At 42.3% G+C, this 18,852-nt stretch overlaps 1 long non-coding RNA gene across 1 annotated transcript; it reads right to left on the minus strand.

Moving 5' to 3' along the window:
• Window positions 2,808-5,573, minus strand: LOC110437191. The gene is made up of 2 exons (XR_002455390.1): window positions 5,245-5,573; window positions 2,808-3,159 (listed from the first exon to the last, which is right to left on the minus strand). It is a non-coding gene; the product is annotated as an uncharacterized LOC110437191 (long non-coding RNA).

Genomic DNA, 18,852 nt, shown 5'->3' on the forward strand with positions numbered 1-18,852 from the left:
TAAAAGTTGTAGATCTCAAAAGTTATAAAACTTTATAGTTGACAACTTTTTGATTTGAAATCATATCAACGAAAACTATGTTTGAATTTATCAAATTTGAAATTCAAATTTTGTAAATGACCTCAGATGGAGAAACTATCAAAATGAAAGTTGTAGATCTCAAAAGGCTATAAAATGTCGTAGTTCACAACTTTTTGATTTAAATTCGGTTAGGGCCTCAAACAAGCAATTTACACTCGGTTGAGTAAAGTATGTGGGGAATCGGAACAAAGTCTTGACATATGTGATGGTGTGGTGCAGTGGTAGAGTGAGTAACGTGCGAGGGGGAGATCACAAGTTCGAATCTCACCAGTCGCATATTTGTGAAATTTACACGAAAAATGCTATGACTTGTGACGGAGATAGTGGGCACTATAGCCGATGGGGGCCTCCCCCGATTATTGCTATTTTTATGGGTTTTTTTAATTTTTTTTCCCGAGTGATTTTCTTTGCCAAGTGATGTCGGACACTCAACAAAGAGCTCTTTGCCGACGCATTTTTTGCCAAGTGCTATTTGCCAAGTGTTGTACTCGTAAAGGCTTTGCCGAGTGTATTCTGGGCTTTGCCGAGTGTCTCGGGCACTTGACAAAGCTGGTGAATCCCGTAGTGATAGCAACAAAATCAGCATAGCTGTGAGCACATCTTGCATATACAGGGCACTACGCTAGATCATCAGGTCAGCCTTCCACCCAAGGAGTTTCTCTGTAATTTTGCGGCAAAGAGCTCTTTGCTGACGCATTTTTACCGAGTGTATTCTGGGCTTTGCCGTGTGTCTCGGGCACTAGGCAAAGCCGGCGAATCCTGTAGTGGTAGCAATACAAATCAGCATAGCCATGAGCACATCTTGCATATTTAGGGCACTACCCTAGTTCATCAGGTTAGCCTTGCACCCAAGGAGTTTCTCTGTAATTTTGTGTGTTGTTGGAGTTCCCTGCAATTTTCTCAACGACCTGATATTTCTGCAATTTTCTTAACAGTATTTTAGTCCCTGGGAGGAGGCGCCAACTGACCAGGTGCTGGGCCCTGAGTTCGCACCACACAGTGGAGCGCATCTTCTCCAACTTCAAGAAACACCGCGGAGTCCTCATGTGAGCCCTCACAAAAGGTAGCTAACGAGAATCAATCAACCTCCTATCCTATCACCTATTTTCATATGTCTCGATTATAATCTTCTAGCTAGCTCATCCTGATCCCTCTACAACATCGTGGATTTGGTTAACAAGGTCATACTATCTGATTATGAGTATGACCTAATATTAAGGATCCGACAACACCCATTGGTACATCATGATTATGGACTGATATTTCTTTTGTCAATTGACTATCTGATCCATTGCATTTTGTCAGTTCTTCTACCACTGCTTTGGTGCAAATGTACTGTTGCATTCAGGTACCGACAGTGCAAAGTTCAACTTTTTTCCGACCGAAACCTTCATCCACCAGTTCTTTGAGGCTGACAGTTTCCAAATTGGAAGAGCTTGGATCTCTAAGACAAGTTACTTTCCTTGACCTTGTATTCTTCATGCTGCTTTGAACCCTGAAAAAATGCTACCATCAGGCCCTACCACCAGCAGTAACACTAAAGCGCCTTAAACATTTTGCTTGCTGAGTCCAATTGGCTGATCACCATCCATTTTTTACCCCCTTATTATTTAGTTTTGAGCACACACAAGGCTTGCTATCGATGAGGATACCTCCTCAGAAGTTTCCAGCGATGCTGATCAATGCCACTGCATAGGTCATCTAGTATTGCATGCATATTTTTGGCATATTCTAGTGGAGACAATGCAAGTGCAATTGCCTTTGTATGAGGAATGTACAGCAGTAGTTTCAGAGCTTCTTGGACACGGTGTTAGGGCACTGCTCTTGATCACTGAGTTGTTCCCATTACTACTAATTACTAGCTTGTTCTCTCGGTTTTGTTTCTTTTACTTGCATGTCTACAAGTAATTTGCTACCCCAGTTCTAATTTTTCACTTGATCTCAACAATTATGTGAACATATCCTTTATTTTACGCACTAATACTAATGAAGTATGAATATTTTAATACTCACGCGTAGCTGTTTTCAATCTTTATCAAGTAAATATAGTCGTTTCAAAAAAGTTTTAACATTCACTATCTAATGGGAGGCTTGTGGGTGGGTATGCATGATGAGGAGTCGTTTCAAAAATGTGATCCAGGTGAATGCTTGGGGGACCATATCAATTCTCTAACGTATGTAACGAGGTGATCCAGTGAATATGACATTTTCTTTTTATTGTATTATTGTTGGTATGCAGCTCCTACACTTATATGGCGGCATGGATAGGAGCTGAACCACCTGCGTTGCTGCTCAAGGCCGCAGCGCTGCCTGAGCCAGCACCCGGCGTCAACATATAGACGGACACAATGGAATGGGACAAGTGGCTGCAAAAAGTTGTTGTGCACTGCGATGCATGGCTAGCTCATGAAGATTTCTAGCTTCTTTATTTCATAGATGACAGCTATGGAACGGTATTTTATTTTTATGACTTCGCTAAGTAATAAACATAGTATGTGTTCAAGACTAAAGATAAGTACGTTTATTGACTACTCAGGTGGAGAAAGGAAAGGCTTGCTGCCACAGGTGAGTACAAGAGACGACGTATTCGCTGCAAGGCGAAGTGACCTCCTGCCGATTGCTTCACATGGCGAGACTCAAGCTCAGGTACGGCGTCCTCGCGTGGGATCGTAGTGCGGGCAACTGCCGCACAAGAGCATGAACGTGAGAGGCATATCTTTTTTTTCTCTTTGAAAAACATATCGTTGGCTGATGTGCTATCAACCAATCGGATAGTCGATTGACAAAGGAAATATCAGGCCATACTCATGATGGGCGTCCAATCCTTAATATTAGGCCATACTCATATAAGATTGCAAACCAGATCCATGACGTTGCACAGTGATCGGATGAGCTAGCTAGAAGAATATAAACGAGACATATGGACATTGGTGATAGGATAGGAGGATGACCGATTCTCGCTCACTACCTTTTGTGAGGGCACAGATGAGGGCTCCGTGGCATTTCTTGAAGTTGGAGAAGATGCACTCCAATGTGTGGTGCGGTCTTAGAGCCCGGCAACTAGTCGGCTGGCGCCTCCTGCCAAGGTTTACAATACTGGTAAAAAAATTTTTGGTCCCCAGTGAAATTTCAGAAATTTCGGAAATATCGTGTCATTCTCAAAATTGTAGAGAACACCAACTGCTCATTGACAAAATTGCAGAGGAACTCCAAGGATGGAAGGCGGACCTGATGAACGGGGGGTAGGGCCATATACGTGTAACATGTGCTCATGGCTATGCTGATTTATATTGCTACTGCCATGGATCTACCCCTTTGTGTCTAAAGGCCAAAGAAAAGAAGCTAACAGAGGGCATTGTTTGCTAGCTTGGCCCAAGGAACATGGGGGCCTTGGTATCTTGGATTTACATTATTTTGGTTTGGTTCTTAGGGTGAGATGGTTGTGATTTGGCAACACTAGACCAGAAATACCATGGAGCGCTCTCCCAGTCCTTGTTTCATACCTGTGTTGAAGCCTTGTTTACTCTATACATTTGAAAGTTGGTAATGGTGCTTCCACAAAATTTTGGACTCATGGATGGTTAAATGGATGCTCCATCAAGTTGTTGGCTCCCCGCCTTTTCGCTTGTGTACGTAAAAAGAGGGCCAGTAAGAGAACTATACAAGACGAGGACATACAGGGCCACTACTCACGGTCACGGTACTCTCTGAGTTCATGGACATATGGGATTTGGTACAGATTGTGACCTTGCAACCTGAGGTCAGAGATATCCACAAATGGCTGTTTGATGCCTCGGCTGAGTTTTCTACCAAATCAGCATATGGGGCCTTATTTCATGGATCAACCTAGCAATTTTCATGCCAAGTAAGCTGATTTGTGGGACATGGGCTACAAGGAAATGTAATTTTTTCCTAGTGGCTTGTTGCTCACAGTCGTTGTGTACGGCGGACAAGCTCGCACGATGGGGCCTTCCACATCTGGAGCACTGATGATCAGTCATCTTCTATCGGCATGTGTATATGCCTGGCAGTTTTGGCATCAACTCCTAACGGTTTGGGTCTTCGAGATGTTACACCTCCACTCAACAGTACTGATCGACTTCTACTTATGGTTGCGATAGGCATGCGACAGTTTGTGTGTGTGCACTACCGGATTCAAATACTTTGCCTAGTGCCGAAGACACTCTGCAAAGGCACTAATACACTAGGCAAAGGATTTGTATACGGCAAAAAAAAAGTCGGCAAAGAAAACTTTGCTGTGTTTTTCATCGCGCACTCGGCAAAATATTTTCCGAGTGCCGTGGTGACGCTCGGCATAAAAAGCAACGCGAAAGGAGCCCAAACGCCGACGGAGACTTTGCCGAGTGCTAACATGGCGAGGCACTCGGCAAAGTAATTATTTTTTTTCAGAAATTCTTTGCTGTGTGCCCTGCTTGGAGGCATTAGGCAAAGAAATTTATCTTTTTTTCAAAAATTCTTTGGCGAGTGCCACACCGGCAGGCACTAGGCAAAAAATTATTATTATTTTCAAAAATTCTTTGTCGAGTGCCATTCATGGGGCACTAGGCAAAGAAACTAATTTTTTTAGAATTATTTGCCGAGTGTGTTGTTTGGGACACTAGGCAAAAGAAATTAAATTTCTTTTAACAAATTGTTTGCAGAGTGTCTTGCTGATTGTTTTGGTTGCTGCACTCGGCAAAGCAACTTTCCAAGTTTTTTTTTGTTTTTTGCATCCTGTTTAGATTTGAAATTTTTCGATCAAAGTGGTAAAATTTTTTTGTGGTCAAAACACATGAAAAATTTTAGATGTTTAGTTTGGCAAATTTTTTCTAACAAAACTTGAGCTGCATGCTTTTGCAGTTGTCATTGGTGGGCTTCAATGGAAGTGCGTGCACAGTGTAGCCCAAAATTTTTGCCCCCACATTTTTTGGCCCTGTTTAGTTTCCAGGCCCCAATTCCACAAAATTTTTTCTCTTTAGGCCAAAAAATTTCAAATCTAAACAGGCCCTAATGAATCAAAATAGTTTGTACATCACACATATATCACATTTGTCACACATATATCACACGCCTTGGTTCGGTATGCACTGGCACTGGCACAAATCGATGCCCTTTCTCTGTGAGACCGATCGAGCAAGTATGAATCGAGAGATCGGGGCAAACCTTAGCACTAGCAGTGGTGATCGGATTACAGCTCGCGGTGTTCGCGCGACCAACAAAGAGCGGCGTGGTGGGGGCTTCTGGAGACGCCGCCGGCCTGCTCATCGAGGGAGCCGGGCTGCCACTGGCGGGCGGGGGCGTGCTGTCATGGGCGCTGCGGCCGGGGGCGACTCCGGCGGGCGGCCGCGAGGGACAAGGCGGGCGTGGCCGGGGCGCCGTCGGCGGACAAGGCGGTCGCCGTCGTGAGCGCCGCCGGCCGGCGGGTCGAGGGAGCGGGGCCGGACGCGCGGGTGAGCGCGCGAGCGGTGGCGCAGGTGGCCACGCGGGCGAGGGACAGCCAGCCTCGAGGCTGGGCGGGTGCGAGATAGAGAGGAGCGGCCACGATTAAGTCTCCCGTGCTCTATCGTTTGCCGAGTGGCCCCCAGATCCACCACTCGGCAAACACTTTTTTTTTTGCTTTTGCGTTATTTTTAAAAAATTCTTTCAATGCAGTTTTTTTTAAAAAAAATACTATTTAAAAAAAGAAAAATAAATTTTCTATACAGTAAAAACAAATCTTTACCGAGGGTCATCTGGGCACTCGGCAATGCCCGTCTTTACCTAGAGCTACACAGTAACACTCGGCAAAGAGCATTTTTTTTTTGTTATTTCCATTTCTCAATTTTTTATTAATAGTTTCTTTTAATATGCTTTGAGAATACCTTGTCAAATTCACTCCATAATAAATATTCGATGCTTATACGAAGATTCGACCATTATTTCATTCGGTTTTAGTTCATAATAGTTTTCACAATAAAAATTCTATAATTGTTGTTAATAAATTAAAATTAGTAAAATGGTCCAAAAAATACGAAAATTCCACACAAAACAATCTCTATTGTCTATTTCCTATACAAAATCTTTGGAAGTCAAACCCCAACACGACGGTTAATTTAACTCCAAATCTTATCGGATCATTCTCAACTCTCTTAATATTGTGCGAACATGTTTCAGTTTGTAAACATTATACGTGACAACTTGTGCAAAGCTCTCCCAATTTTTTATCACAGTATCCACATATGAAATCATGACACCTTGACAACAAATCTAATGATTTGTAGACTTTATTTGCTATTTTTTTAAAATTTTAAAACCATTCGACCACACGTTATTGGTCATGTTTCATGAATAAAATGTTTAAATTTTTCTTTTCATTTTACAAGTATGGCCTCAAACGAGGCTGAATAACACTAATATAATTTTTATACGTATTTTTTCAAGTATTCAAATCACTTGTAGTTCAAATTTCACTTAATTTAAAAAAATTGCTGAGAACACAATTAATTAATTATATATAGCAAAAAAAACAAAAGTACACCAAACTTTAACATGGTCTACCACATGTTGTATGAGGAGAGAAGAAAAAGTTTGAAGAGTTGGAAAGAAAACATTTTAAAATCTTTACCGAGTGTCTAAACCATGACACTAGGCAAATAGCTCTTTGCCGAGTGTCAAAACCATGACACTAGTCAAAGAGCTATGTGTCGAGTGCTCTTGAGGGACACTCAGCAAAGATTTAACGGTGGTGGCTGAGGGACACTCACCAAAGATTTAACGGTGGTGGCTGGGTAGACAATGGTGTTAGCTCTTTGTCGAGTGTTTTCAGTTTGTCTAGTGTTTTTGGGTGGCACTAGGCGAAGAAGCAGACCTCTTTGCCGAGGCCCGATGTTCGGTACTAGGCAAAGCATCCGGCACTCGGCAAAGGCCGGGATTCCGGTAGTGGTGGTGGTGGTGGTGTGTGTGTGTGTGTGTTAATGTAATGATATGCAGCACACCATAGATTTCTTGTTATTAGCTAGGAACTCCATGTTGATTGTTTTTACCAATTTCATCATCTGATTTTGTTATGTAAAGACATCAAAATAAGTTTCCATATAGTAGGTCCATTGTTTCCCGACTTTTATAAATTAACAATTTGGTCTAACAAAATTCCAGATGGATGGAGAGAGCATATATGACAGCAGGATTCTTGTTGATCCCGAAGATGAACTTTTACTGTTGATAATCTGGAATTACTAAACAAGTGAAATTTGTCTGGTTCATGTATGCTATAATAAACTTTGTGAAAATAATAGAAGCAGAGGATTGTACCTAGGTGTGCTTCCGTTGGTGCATCATTGGGTGCACGTGCAGCCTTATGATTCTTGCTTTTACCTAAAACAAGTGAAAAATGACTATAAATCGCAACTTTCTTCAGTATGAATAAAATAAAAATTCCTATTCGAGTGCATGTGTGCAGGATTCTATATTCCGAATATGTACTATTATAATTGAACTCTGGAATTATCTAACAAGAGAAATTTGTTTGATTCATGTCTGCTATAAACTTTATGAATAAAAAAAGAAGCACGAGAGTGTACCTTAACGACCTTTCGTTAGTTCTTCCTTGGGTGCAGGCGCAGCCTTAGGATTCTTGTTTTTTCCTAAAACAAGTGAAAATAACTATAAATCACAACTTCAGACTGAAAAAGATTTCATTTTTGCGAAAAAAGTATGAATAAGAATTTTTAACTTCCTCCCCCCGACATTCCCCTCCCCGCTGCTCAACCCCTGTTTACTACTGCTATACGTTCAGATGTTGGTAATGGTGCTTCCACAAAATTTGTGCCTGACACATGGTTAAATGGATGCTTCACCGAGTTGTTTGCTCCCCGCATTTTCTCTTGTGTACAGTAAGCTAGAGAACTGTACATGAAGCTTTGACAAAGAACAGGTGGCTCGAGGACATAGAGGGCCACTACTCGTTCGCAGTACTCTCCTAGTTCTTGGATATTTGGCATTTTGTGCAGGATGTGATCCCACAACAAGAGGTCTGAGATATCCACAAATGCCTTTGAAGCTTCGGGTGAGTTTTCGACCAAATCAACATATCGTTCTTCTTTCATGGGGCACCCTTATTTTGTGCTGACTAAGCTGATTTGGGGACATGGGCTCCAAGGAAATGTAAATTTTTCTAGTGGCTAGTTGCTCACAATCATTGTGGATGATGGACAAGCTCGCACAACGATTGACAGCACTATCCGGATGTGTATTTGAACAGGAAGAAGACACAATCAGTCACGTTGTACCCGGATGTGTATTTCCCGGCAGTTTTGGCATCAGACTCCTAATGGTTTTGGTCTTCCAGATGTTATACTTCCACTCAGCAATACTAACTTCTAGTAATGATGGTAACAGGCCTGCGACAGTTTGGGCACTGGCACAAGGCATGGTTTCAATACCTTGTGTGCGTGCGTTTGTTTGGATTTTGTTGCCTAACTACTTTTCTCTTAACGCAATAATATGCAGCTCTCCTGCATATTTGGGAAAAAGTGAAGAAATAAATAGCATTACTTGAACGATCTTCCACAATGTTGTCTCTAATGTTTGAGAAGTTGTCTTGCAGTATGATGCCTATAGAAAATTGTAGATAGGATTCTTAGTTTCCCACATCAATGTTTGAAATATCTCTAGTTAGATAGGCTATAGTGTTACCAGCTGTTTGATCCTCTTGGACAGGTCAAGCTACAATTTCCAGTTTTAATATTATATCAAGTGCATATTAACAAATATTTGAATATATGAATATAACTACTACACAAAAGATTTGATGAGGCATTTTGCAATTGGGTGAGGTGGTTGATCAGTTTTTAATAACCGAGTCAGTCACAATCAACCGCCTCGCAAAATGGATTTATTGAGGCGGGCCACCTAACGCAACCGCCTCAGTAAATAAATATAAATGAGGTGGTATTTCTAATGCAACCACCTCACTTAATGTATTAACCGAGGCCGTCACATTATAAAGCCTGCCTCAGTAAATCAGGCCCAGCCCGCTAGCTCACACTCGCCCATTACCCTCTCCAATACATAAGCAACACGCAAACCCTAACTCACTTTACTCCACCCTCAGAAGTGCCTCAGCCCGTCAGCCTATGTGGCACCCCGAGCGCGACTCCGCATCTTGCAACCTCTCCCTCTCCCAACGACCCTTCTCCCTCGCTTCTTCTCCCTCACCTCCCTCCCCACGACAGCGACAGCGGCATGGATCTAGGTGCCCCAGCGGCGTGATCTCCCCCATGGTGCCCCTCCTCTCCTCTCCCACTCCCCCACAGAGGTGGCTCTTGAGCCCATGCTGCTGTTGTAGCTGCGGCGATGGCCCCCTGCTTCAAGCTGCAGCGACGAGAAGGTGGCCACCTCCCTCCCTCAAGTTGTGGTGGCTCCTCCCTCTCCCTCAAGCTGCGGGAGGTGGATCTAGGAGATGGTGGTGGCTCCTTGCTCTCCATCAATTTACAGCAGTAGTGGCTCCTCCCTATTCCTCAACCTGCAGCGGCGTGGATCTGGGGGGCGTTGAGTGTGGCTCCTCCCTCTCCCTCAAGCTATGGCAGCGGCAGTGCTCCTCCTTCTCCCTCAAGTTGTTGCGGCAGCGGTGGCTCCTCCCACTCCATCAAGCTGTAGCGGTGTTGATCTAGGCAAGGAGCGACTGGATCTAGCGGCGAGGAGCGTGTAGGTCTAAATTAATGTGATGGTCGGAGTTCATATCTCAGCGGAAGGGTGCATGGAGGTCGCGGCGGCACGTGGATGGGCTCGGCGGGCCTGTGGATGGGCTCACCGTGCTTAACCATGAGTATTCTATTGTTTTTCTTTTTTCATTCGATTTACTGTGGCGGGCATGCTACCGTCTCGATAAAGATCTCATTTACTATGACCTTTCCGCCGAGGTAGTTGCAAATAATCCACCTCGGTAAATCAAATATGCCTACCACAATAAAGTTTTCTATAGTAGTGTATGGATCACTTGTTATTAGGTATTCCATGTTGAATGTTTTTACCAATTTCATCATTCAATTTTGTTGTGTAAAGACTTCAAAATAAGTTTCCATATAGTATCTGATCCATTGTTTCCCTGTCTTGTATAAATTAACAATTTGGTCGAACCAAATTCCAGATCGATGGAGAGAGCATGAGTGCAGGATTCTTGTTGATCCCGAAGATGAACTTTAACTATTAATAATCCGGAATTATCTAACATGAGAAATCTGTTTGGCTCAAGGCTGCTACCAACTCTATGAATAAAAACAGAAAGCAGGAGATTTTACCTAGACGACCTTTCGTTAATGCTTCCTTCCTTCCACATGTAGCATTACAGTTCTTGTTTTTTTTTTCTAAAACAAGTGAAAACAACTATAAATCACAACTTCAGTTTGAATAAGATTTTGCTTTTGAAAAAAAGTATGAACAAGAATTTGTAACTTCTCCCTCAACAATCCCCTCCCTGATGTGCCAGCCCTGTTTACTACTGCTATGTATTCAAAAGTTGGTAATGGTGCTTCCACAAACTTTTTGACTGGCAGATGGTTAAATGGATGCTCCATTGAGTTGTTGGCTCCCTGTCTTTTTCACTTGTGTACCTAAAAGAAGCTTTGATAAACAACAGGCGGCTGGAGGACATACAGGGCCACTGCTTGGTCGTGGTACTCTTTTGAGTTGTCACACATTTGAGATTTGGTGCAGCATGTGATCTGACAACCACAGGTCCAAGATATCAATGGCCCTTTGAAAGCCTCGGCTGAGTTCTCTACCAAATCAGCATATGAGGACTTCTTTCATGGGGCACCCTATTTGGCGCGGAGTAAGCTGATTTAGGGGACATGGGCTCCAAGGAAATTCAAATTTTTGTTGTGGTTAGTTGCTCACAATCCTTAAGTGAACCCGTCAATGTAAATGTGTTTCCACTGGCGGTTTTTGAGTTGGGCCGGCTGTTTCTTTGCACTGGCGCACGATAATTGCAACCGCCTATACAAATTAGACACTACTGCCGCCGTAGAGCCTTTATGTATGGCTTGTACGACGAGGCCTTCCACATCGAGAGCACTGTCCTCTATGTGAACAGGAAGCAGAGACAATCTGTCGGCATGTCTATTTGCCTGGCAATTTTGGCATCAATTACTAATGGTTTTGGTCTTCCAAATGTTACACCTCCATTATTCAACAGTACTGAGTTCTGCTTATATGTGTGTGTGTGTGTGTGTGTGTGCGCACGCGCGCGCCCGCGGGCGTGCCAATTTGGGCACCTACCGATCTATTCTATGTATATATAACTACATATAAAATCTATGGACCGGCAGAATGGCCCTACATATACTGCCCCCTCATGCATCACCCGCACAGGAGTTCCACGCTTTACATCTGCTGCTGCTGCGGCTCCTCCATCGGCACGCTGCTTGGTGACAACGGCAACGGGACACAGCGGGCGAGATTTGGAAGGCGGCCCCGGGTAGAGGGTGGTGACGGCGACAGGCGGGATCTTGCCACTATTGCTCGCTGTTGGCGTGGAGTGCCAGTCTTATAATAAATCAGTTAACAATGTCAATTTCAAAAATTATAGCTGGATTTCTCATAAATACACTGATGAGCTAGCTGTAGGCTACTATTATTATTTGTGAGTATGTATCACCAGAAGGATCATGATTTATATGTACTTCATTTAATTAGTTAGCTTATTGAGCAAAGATATATATGTAGATTTTCTTCACCGCAATGAAGTGGATGATCTAGCTAGCATCCACTGTCAAAAAAGCACTTCATACATGGGTGCTCAGATGCATCACAGACGCACCCACGTGCATTGAGAATAATGCATCTGTAATAAGGCTTATTACAAACGCACAAAGTAAGCGTCTTTAATAAGAATCTAAATACAGACACATGTACATACATGCGACTATGATTAAAATGGGCATGCGTATGTTGGACCTGTGCACTCCACTTGTCTATAGTAAGGATATACTACTACAGACACTTCGGCAAAGCGCGTCTGTTTTAGTGACTCTTATATAGACACACATAATATACACATGTCTTATAATAAGGATACTACTACAGACACCGTCGTTAAACCCGTCTATATGAAAGATAATAGTAGCGACGCTTGTACACTACATGCGTTTGTAGTTAGGATATTACTACAGGCATTTTTATAATATGTCTGTAGTGAGGAGCATACTATAGACTCCTATTGTGTATATGTATCTGTATTACTATCCTTACCATAGACGCGTCTAGGCTACAGACCCATCTGTAGTGATGAACATACAACAGATATGTTTCATGCCTACGCGTCTATAGCCCACAGACATGTTTGTAGCGATGAGAATACTACAAATGCATTTCATGTCTACACATCTGTACCCCACAAAATAGTCATAATTGCACTGGTATACACAGACGCGCATAGATATATACACATATATCATATTAATGACATATACATATATATATATATATATATATATATATATATATATATATATATATATATACAAGAACCAACGCAGCTCTTCATCACACAGTACACATTGTTTTTCACACACAATTTAGATTGTATCTTATTGTCACACCCAAAATTTAAGGACGAAATAGGATGTATAAAAGACTCATGCATGCGCACCACAAAAACCGTCGCACACATAAGTAGGCAAATCTCAAATAGTATCATCATAATGTTTATTACATAACGAATGAATATTCAAAAGATAATCTTGAACAATAATAATAGTTCTAATAAATGAACTCTTGACCAAAACATCACACAGGGACAACTGTTGACTGGTTGACTCCAAGCCTAGTACTCATTACAGTAGTCCTCATTCTAGTCATCTTTATTAGCACATCCTAAGGTGTTGTTAAAAACCAAGAGTGAGCACATATCGTAGTCAACAAGCATAACTATAGGTTCATGAGGCTCAAATACCTGACACTAGTTTGACTGCATTTAGCTTTTATATGTATGTAGCATATTCATCATATAGTAGCAATAGCATGGTAGCATATTTAATCCCATAAGCACATGATCAATGTAAGTATAATTAATTCAAAGCATAAATGATATATAAATAAACATAATAACATAATAAGCATCATCATCTTTAATGTATATGTCCCAAAGTCCGCTCGTGTCCCTAAGCATGGCTAGTATACCAATTTACTAAACACTTTGCAGAGGTTGTACATCTTTACCCATGAGTCATGATTTACCTTTTCACCCGAGGTAGCAAATCTCTTAACCCTCTTCCTAGGGAGGTTAGCAAGGTTCACTATGAGCCTTTCAAAAGTTCGTCTAACATGTTAGGGCCGTAAGGTTTCCAATCGGCGATCAGATGTAGAGCCCCCCTTCTAAATGGCACAATAACGCACAACCTATACACATAAGGACAGAGGTTGCACTATACCCGAGTCGGCAAGCCCCTTTTGTGCCCTTTTGGGTAATCTCTAACATGCTAGAAAAGGTCTTCATACTGAGCTAAGGCCACAACCATATAGCCCTCTTGATTGTAATGTCGATCTTGGGTGCTCACGTACAGTCAAGATCACATATAGTCATAAGTCATCTTTTAACGTTCATTGCATAGTCATTAATCATCTTACAAGATCATGGATTAAGTTAAGCACTAGCAAGTACTACCCAAATGCATATCCAATAGTTATCAAGGAATTCAAAATAAAATCATCTATGATTTCACTAGGGTTGTTAAGGTGGACACATGCATATGATATATGAATCAAAAGTGTATAGGTAACAAGGATAGTCCCAAGTTATACTTGCGCCTTGATCAAAGCTTTCCTCCGGCTCCTACTGATCATCAAAGTATTGGTCTTGCTCACCAACGTATTGCTCACCGTTATACTCGATCATCAATTAACAACATGCAATCAATTGGAGCCAATCATACATGAAGCGAATAAACTATAATTAGAACAGTACACGAGCAGTAGCAAAACAAATATAAAAGTTTATAAAAACATTCTATGCATCGCTACGATCACATAGACGTAAGGATCACAAAAATCGGAATTAAAACAGAGAAGTTATGGATTTTCTAAGATTTCCTATAGAAAAGTAATTAATTAAATAGGCTCACTAGATTAAAAAGTTACAAACTGGTGAAATATTGCTACTAACATGTAGATCTTGTGAAGATGAATCTAATACAATTTGAATGGGTAAAAATGGAGTTAAAATAAGCATTTTATGCGCAATATAAAATCAGTGGCAATTCTGTAAATAATATGAAGCGTATTTTGATTTAAGCCGACATGAAATACGCTTCCAAAACTAAGAAAGCGTAAATATGCAAAGGCGTAAAGTACTACAGGTTAATATGTAGAATTTTCTAGGGACTCTTTAATAAAATTCCCACCGAAGACGTAACTTCTAATCCTGAGCGTTGATCTCGATCTAGATGGTCAAGATGGATTCCAGGGAAAGGGGTGACCGTCGGCGGGTCAGACACGGTGGAGCTCCGTTGCCAGCGTGGAGGTTTCGCCGGAGTTTGTGGATTAAGTATTTCCGACTGTCCTAGATCCAATGAACGACACAGGGGGTGGAGAAGGAAGAGGCGAGCTAACCTACGCGATTTTCTTGGGCCGAGATGGCGTAGAGGAGGCTCGTAGCGGCAGCGGCTCTTCTCTATGCTTGGCGAGATCCAAACTCGAGGCAAAGGGGCTAGAGACGGCTGTAGAAGGAAACTAGAGCAAGGAGGTTGATCTAGGTGATGGGTCTTAAGTGCAGTTTTGGGAGGATGTGTGGATAAGGTCTTGCCCACTGAAATCGCTTTTCCCTACACTTTATAACATTGCGAGAAGAAAAAACGTGACTGTAAGATCAGTGATGTCTATGATACCATTAGACCTAGCTTTCAGGAGATCTCTGATGTTGCTAACTTGCAAGCATGGTATAATGTGGTGGCTATGGTGGCAAATATACAACTGACAAATCAGAGGGACCTCATTGTGCGCGGGTTATATCAGAATAGGTTGTTTTCTGTTAAATCAATGTATAGGGCTTTGTTAGAAACACAAGCTTTGCCTTTAGCACTTGTATCTCGAACTGAAGCCACCTGTCAAAATTAAAGTCTTCATTTGGTACTTGTACAAAGGAGTAATTCTGACATGATAATTTAGCACAACAGCAGTGGCAAGGAGAGAGGAAATGTTTTTTTTATTCCAAGAACGAGTCTATTCAGCACCTATTTTTTGATTGTCATGTTGCTATGTTTATTTTGAGAATTGTTCATGTTTCCTTTAATTCATCACCGCCAACTAGTATACATTATATTTTCTTAGATTGATTGAAAGGGATAAATAGAAATCCCAGATTATTGTGGGTGCAAGTGCATTTTTTGTGCATTTTGTTGGACGATTTGGCTAAACCACTACTACAGGATTGATTAACTGCAACGAGCCCATTTCTACCTCCGTGGCAGGCACAGTTTTTGCCCGCCACGGTTATTCAACCGCACACATTTACGTCGGGCCACAGGAACGCCTGCTGCGGTAAACGATTAACCATAGCCGGCAACATTAAGTGACCGCTTCGGTTAATGGTATTAACCACAGCAGACAACGTCACATTTCTTGGGCAGGTCGTTGGTCATGAAGTCCTGTGGAACAAGGAAGACATTGAGATTATTCCATCGACACTAACTCCGACGCCGACACCAGGATCGCAGCCATCAACTGTCGGATCACAACGATCAGTGGCCGGATCTTGTCCCCAAGATGATCCTGATGGCAGTGGCGATGATGCCGAAGGCGATGGCGAGGACAAGGGCAAAGGACAAGGCGATGATGGCCATGGCCATGGCCAGGACAAGGAGAAGGCACAAGACAAAGACGATGCGCGGGGATAAGGAGAAGGCACAAGTTGATGAAGGGGACAAAGACATGGGCGCCACATGTGCCCCTCCTCCAAACAGTCTGCCTCGGAGCCCAAGCAGACAACAAGAAGGAGGCACGGAGGAAGAAACGAGGACTACAACACCTCCGCCAACAGCTACTCCTACGCTTGAAGCCCCTCCTCCACCGAGCAAGGATGTAGGCATGACCGCCACACCGCTCCTCTACACTACTATGTCCGAAAGGTATGAGACAAACAAGCATAATATTCTCTTAACCCTTCAAACACATGAAATTGTAATAACATTTGTATCCATGTTTTGCCAGGCCTACAAATACTCTCCAGATCAATCTATTTCCGAAGGCGAAAGACTGTCCTGGCCACTATTATTATTTGTTGACCGTGTGGCAGAGGGAAAAGAAGTACGAAGACAGCATGAAAGAGGAGAAGAAGAAATTGTCAAGGTACATCTTTGAAGTAATGAAGAAGCTCAACCCAGATGGGCCGCATTGTATTATGGCTGCGTACCACTTTGGGTAAGTCGAAAACATCCATGTAGAGCAAAAGTGGCTAGGATTATGCCTTCTCGCCAACATAACCTATACTTTGTTTCAATGGTGTAGAAATGACCTAGCCGGCGGCCACTGGGTTGCCTTCCTCATCTATCCTCAAGATGGTCGGGCTGTCATATTTAACTCGTTATAGGTACCGAACAAAAAGGGGTACAAGGCCTTCGAAGACTGCTTGAAAAAGTAAGCCACCGAGCTTCTTGATCCTTTACAGTTATCGTATTCAAATTGACCTAACACTAATGCACTTTGTACAGCGCTTATAGTGCGTATCTCAAGGATCCGCAATGCTGGGATCAGAGAACGGAGAAATTTAAGAAGAGGCATAAGCACCACCTCAAAATCCAACACGATTTCCCTGTAAGTATGTTTCAAAGGTAGTTCAATCATGCTTTTGGTACATATATGTTCTAATGCTTTTGTATCGATCGTTCAGTGCGCCAAACAACCCTTGGGATCAAAGGCATGTGGCTTGTACACCTGCAAGAACCTAAGGGAAAGCAGAGAGTATACCAACAGCTTGAAGAAGCTCAAGGAAGCAGTGAAGGATCATGGAGAGATGATGAAGAATGAACGACACGCTTTGAAGCAAATCAAGGCGGACATTTGTAAGTTCATCCTAGAGAAATGCGTGCTCGAAGGCGAACCATCCTTCGACAATGAAGGTGAATTGGCGGTTCAACCTGAGTTCGAGAAGTTTAGGAGATGGAACACCATGCTACGACCGACGGATTACGCCCATGCATTAGATTTGTGATGTGTAGCGGCTTTGTCGGTTTCATATGTGTATATGTGGATGATGAGAACAAGTGGAATTATATATTATGTCGTGTTTTATGTATTGAACTTCTAGGCACATATGTGTGTGTCTCTCTATATATATCTTCTCTTTGTTTTTGAAATGAAATCTGGAATCTGGAATTTATAAATTGTTTAAATTCAAATGCAGCAATGGTTCTGCAAAGAATTATTATTATTTATTTAAAAACACTTAATCGTGGCGGGCAACATAAAAGGACCGCTACGGTTAATAGCAATACCCGTAGCGGGCAACATAAGTCACCCGCTGCGGTTAATCTATTAACTGCAGCGGGCACCGTAACACTCCCGCTGCGGTAAATAGGCATTAACCGTAGGGCCGCGTTATGTTGCCCGCTACGGTTAATAGATTAACCGCAGCGGGCACGAGCGCCCACCACGGTAGTGGCCACGATTTACCGTGGCCTTATGAACGGCGGACGCGTTTGCCTGCTGCGGAAAGGGAAAACGCCAGCCACACTTATTCTTTCAGCAGTAGTGATCGAATAGAAATGATACAGTTTTCAATAAGACAGTAGCACTATCTTAGTTGCACGCTATCTTCAGGGGGACCTACTGGACTAGGTTTTGGTACTTGTTACAGAATGAGGAGGATGGCCATTGTATGAAGATATGGGTTGTAATCCCTTGGAGACAGCCATGATAGAAGTGTTTGCTAGATAACGCTAGAGTTTTAGGAAAAGAATTACTCTGTAGTATTGTTTTTTTAGTCCTTTAATGCTATGGCATAAAACTTTGTCTTTGAGATGCCTAGACCTTTTCTTTCTAGATTGTAATACTGCATTTTGATCGACACAGAAACTGGGATATTAATATATTCTCTTTTCTAAAAAGTAATCTAAATAGGCCGATATGGCATGCTAGCTCTTTTCTTGCTTATGTAATTAGCAAGCAATCTGTTCGGGCCTTCTCTTTGCTTATTTTCTTTTTCTCCAACAATCTGCGCAGGACCAATTTAATTAGCAGTTTGGACCTTATTAAACTGCTGCTTATCTGTTCCTCAGCCTGCCAATCCAAGTAAATATTTAGTTAGTTCTTCTCTACCACTACTTCGGTGTAAATGTACTATTGCATCTAGGTACCAACAGTGCAAAGTGCCATTTTTTATCAGATTGAACCTTCATCTACCAGTTCTTTCAGGCTAGCAATTTTCTTGTTGGAAGACTTTGGATATGTGAGACAAGTTACCTCCTTGACCTTGTATTCTTCAAGCTACTTAAACCCCGAAAAGGTGCTACCATCAGGCCCTATTACTGCTGAGGTATGGCAGCCAGCAGTAACACTAAAGCCTTCGTCGTTTTGCTTGTTGAATCCAAATGGCAGATCACCATCCATTTCTTTTACTCCCTTATTTAATTTTGAGCACACACAAGGCTTGCTATCCATGAGGATACCTCCTGAGAAGTTTCCAGCATTATTGTCCTTGCTGGAACATCAATGCCACTAAAAAACTCATCTTGATCTTCATGCATATTTTTGGCATATTCTGGTGGATAGTGCAAGTACAATTGCCTTTGTGTGAGGAAT

The sequence above is a fragment of the Sorghum bicolor genome, chromosome 7, assembly GCF_000003195.3.
Source record: "Sorghum bicolor cultivar BTx623 chromosome 7, Sorghum_bicolor_NCBIv3, whole genome shotgun sequence".
NCBI classification, from domain to species: Eukaryota; Viridiplantae; Streptophyta; class Magnoliopsida; order Poales; family Poaceae; genus Sorghum; species Sorghum bicolor.